Here is a 4,706-nt window from a genome sequence, read left to right on the forward strand (position 1 = left end):
CTGGATCAATCTGAAAAATCTCTATCCCTTCCACACACTACTCCTTTCCCCTGTCGAGTGAGTCACGCCTACCCCGAAAGGGAAATGGCTTAATGGTGTAGTTGAATCCTCAATCAAATAATGGAATTTTCTACAACAACGAAAGAGCGTATTTTCAACCAGTGGAGTTCTTTCGTTCAACTTTCCAGCTAAAAGGACGATTTTTTCAAAGACGGTTAAATTTAAATGACAAATTTTAACAATATAATTAAAGATTTAACTAAGGAGATCAGTTTTCAACTAAAATAAAAAATCGCTGACAAAACAAATGAATTTTGAACAAGTGAGTCAGACATTCAACTAAATGGTTAAATTTTCAAACAAAAAGATTCAGTTTCTGCCAAAAAATTATATTTCTATGAAAAAAGATGAATTTTCAACTGAAAAATATAAATTTTTAACTAAAAATTGAATAGTTAAATTTTCAGTCAAGACAAAAACAATCATTCAATTTTCAGTTAGGTATTGGAATTTTTAATCAAATGAGATGAATTCCGAACCAACAATATAGTAGTCAACTTTTCAAACAAGGAAACATGAATTTGAAAAAAAAACTGTCCAATTTTTAACCAATGAAGTTAATTTTGAACCGAAATGGTCAAATTTTCAACCAGAGAGATAAATTTTTAACAAATAAAGATTTTTCGGTGAAGGAAGAAAAAAACGTTATTCAAGTTGTTGAACTTTCCTTGTTGGATTTTCAAACCAAAAGGCGAATTTCCTGTGAAGCAAATTAATTTTCAATCTGAAAATGTGTCTTATAAACCAAAATGGTTACTCCGAACCAAAAAGTGGCTTTCTTAATTTAAAAAGTACAATTTTAAACCAAGAAGATTAGTTTTCCACCAAACAATATAAAAATTCAGCTACGAGTACATTAATTTCAAACCAAATAGTTGAATTTTTAACGTAGAAAGAAAAACTTTCAATGACAAATCGAATAGTTCCATTATTATATTGAAAAAAAAAGAATTTTAACCGATAAAATTTAAACTTTCAACCAAAGAGATAAATTACAAGCAAAATCAATTTTTGTCAGAAATTTGTACTAGTACAACCTTAAACCAAGTACGTGAATTTTCAACCACAAAAGATTGATTTACAACATTATAGTTTAATCTTTAACCAAACCAAAGATTTTTCTACCAAGAAGATTCACTTTTTACCAAAAAAGCAAATTTTCAATAAAATTGTTGAATTTTAAAGTTAAAGAGACCAATTTTTTTCAAAACAGCTAAATTTTAAACCCGTATATATGACAATTGAACGATACAGTTAATATACAAAGTTTTTTTTATTTATAAATTTATAAGTTAAATTTTCAACTAAAATGATGATTCTTTAGCAAGAAATGTTTTTATTTTTTGTTGCAAAGGGGTGTAACTTTTAACAAAAAAAGTGATTAAAAAAGATACATTTTTAACCAGATATGGATCAGTTACATTCTCAGTTAGAAAAATTAATTCTCGACAAAAAAATCGAATTTTCAACCATTTAGAATAATTTCTAACCAAGCAGTTTTTAAACAAACTAGTTAAATTTTTAACCAAAGAGATAAAAATTCAACGAAGAAATAAGTTTTTGACACAGTAGTTCAACTTTTAACAAAAAGGGATTTATTTGTAGCTAAGATGATAAACCAAGGAGATGAATTTTTAAATAATATTATGAATCTTGAAAAAAAAATAATAAAATTAAAAATCAAATAGATTAATTTTTTACAAAATAATTTTCAACAAAAAAGTTCATTTTCAACAAGGAAAGATAAATTGTCAATCAAAAAAGATGACTTTTCTACCAAAAAAGATGATTTGCTTTTATCTGAAAGGACGAATTGTCTATCCAATAAGAAGATTGTTAAAATAACTGCTGAATTTTCGACCAAGAAAGTTGACGTTTCTACCAAAAAAGATTATTTTTTTAATGAGAAAAGATGACTGCTCAGCAAAATAGTTGGATTGTCGAAAAAAGAAGATGATTTAAACCAAATACTCAAGCCAAAAAGACGAATTTTTGAGAAAGCAATCGAATTTTTAACCCTAAAACATACATTTTCAACATAAAAGATAATTTTTAGCCACAGAGATAGATCTTCAACTAATGAAATGAATGTTTAACTTATTAGTTCAACTTTGAACAAAGTAGTTAAAAAAAGAATTTTCAACAAAATAAATATATCTTTTTTTAAAAAAGCAAATGTTAAAATAAGTATACTTTAACTTTCCACCAGGTATTTGAATTTTCAATGCAAAAAGAGGAATTTTCTATTAAAAATGTAACAGTTGAATTTTCAACCAGAAATGGATTAGTTAAAGTTTCAGTTAAAAAAATTAATTTAGTAAACAAAAATAAATGTTAAAGGAAATAGTGCCATCTTCAGCCGTATAATAAAATTTTAAAATAAAAGAGATGAATTCAGAAGTAGACAAATGAAAGACTCTTTAACCAAAAAGAATGAACTTTCAGTCTAAAATGGTTTGATTTTTATTGGGTGCTATTGATTCAGTTTGCAAATTTAGCGAATAAATAAGAAAAAGTGTTCTAAAAGAACGAATGTTGAATAAAACTATCAAATTTTCGATAAAAAATGGCTTTTCAACAAAATAGTTGAATTTGTAACAAAATATTTACATTTTTAACAAAATAAATAAGAAAAATGTGATATTTGATATTTCGAGAAGAAACGGGTGACTATCATAAAAACAAGATATGATTTTTATCAAAAGAGATGATTTTTCAACCAAAAAAGATTTTTCTATCAAAAGACAGAAAATATCACCGAAATTGCTGATTTTTTAAGTTGAATGTTTAAGCCGAAAAGAGAATATTTCGAAAAAACTTTAAATTTGCAATCCGAAAATATGAATTTTCAATCCAAATATTTTTTCCGACTAAGGAAATAGATTTTTAAATAATAAGATGATTTTGATCAAATTCGTTGAATTTTTAAGTAAGAGGAATAATTTTATATAAAAAAGTTGAATTTACAATAAAATACATACATTTTCAGCCAAACCGTTTAATTTTGAATTAAAAACGATTAATTTTCAACCAAAAATGGAATGGTTTAATTGTAAGTAAAAAAATCATTTTCAAAACAAAACAATTCTTTTCTAAAAAGTTTATAGTTGAATTTTCAACAAAAAATGGAGTAGTTAAATTATCAGTTGTGAAAATTAAATTAAACAAAAAATATTCAAGAAAAGAGTTCAATTTTAAACCAAATAGTACAATTTTAAATTAAAAAAAAATGAATTGGTAAGTCAAAATATAATAATAAACTTTTTAACCAAGATGAATAAACGTTCTTATAAAAAAAGTCAGACTGTTATATTAGGTGTTATTAATTCAGTTTCCATTTGATGTAATAAAGAAAAAAGAGATAAAAAACAAATGCTTAACAGAAGAGTTGAATTTTCGACTAAAAGAGATGATTTTTTTTTAAACAGTTGAATTTGTAAAATAAGAATTAAATTTTGAATAGAATGAACCACAAATTTAATAGTAGAAGTTCATGCCAAAAGTAAATGAATTTCATAAACCTAAATTGTAATTTTTACCAAAAGATATTAATTGGCAACCAAAAAGGGTTTTTCTTTCAGGAGAGAGGAAAAATATTAACCAAATTGTTGAATTTTTAACAAAACAGTTGAATGTTTAAGTCTAAAAGACCATTTTTCAAAAAATTTTAATTTTCAATACAAATTTCATTTTTGCAACCAAGAATATAGATTTTTAAATAATAGTATGAATTCAAACAAATTAGTTCTACTTTTAACTCAGTGCTTAAATTTTTGATCAGAAAGAATAATTTTATATTAAATAATATGAATTTACGATACAAAACATACGTTTTCTATTCGTTAAATATACAGTTAAGAAAATTAATTTTGTAAACAAAATTAAATTTTAAAGGTCGAATAATATATTTTTGAAACAAAAGAGATAAATTAAGAAGTAGAAATATAAAAAAGACTCTTGTACCAAAAAGAATTAACTTTCAGCCTAAAATGGTTAAACTTGTCTTTTGGGCGCTATTGATTCAGTTTGCAATAAAGGCGAAAAAATAAGAGAAAGGGAATTTTTATTGAAAATAGGGGAAACAGTGCCTTCTATATGCTTTTTTGGTTTATATTTCTTTTTTTTATGAAAGGTGAAACAAATTCGTTACACAGAAGTTCGTTTTTAAATTACCTCATCCTGTACGTGTCCATTACTATTTATACAAGACGATTGTTTTGCTTTTAATGTCGGTGAGTAAATCCTAAGGAAAACGTGCTTAAAGGTCAAAATTGCCAAGTGTTTCCGCCCATTTAAAAGTAAAAGAAACAAATACTAAAATTCAGTTTTATAGTCTCCTTAGTATCTTAAAATTTTGAAATTCTGGCGAGGGTAAACATCAAAAATAGGAATAACATTACTGTTCTGTGTTCTTAAATCTAAAGAACTTGTAAATCTATATTAGTCCTATCTTCTTTTTTTGTATATTGACTCAGATTAAAAGAGTCTATTCAGAATGTATTTGCTTTTTAAAAAAAGTTTGAGAGGTCCAAGAAAAAATCTCGGTGGCTGAAAAATGACTAAAATAGGTAAGGGGCCGTCTAAAAACTACATAAATACATGGTACCGTGTTTAAATAACGCAGCAGCTCGATAGAGAAGGGGGGG

The sequence above is a fragment of the Belonocnema kinseyi genome, chromosome 6 (genome assembly GCF_010883055.1).
Source record: "Belonocnema kinseyi isolate 2016_QV_RU_SX_M_011 chromosome 6, B_treatae_v1, whole genome shotgun sequence".
Taxonomy (NCBI): Eukaryota; Metazoa; Arthropoda; class Insecta; order Hymenoptera; family Cynipidae; genus Belonocnema; species Belonocnema kinseyi.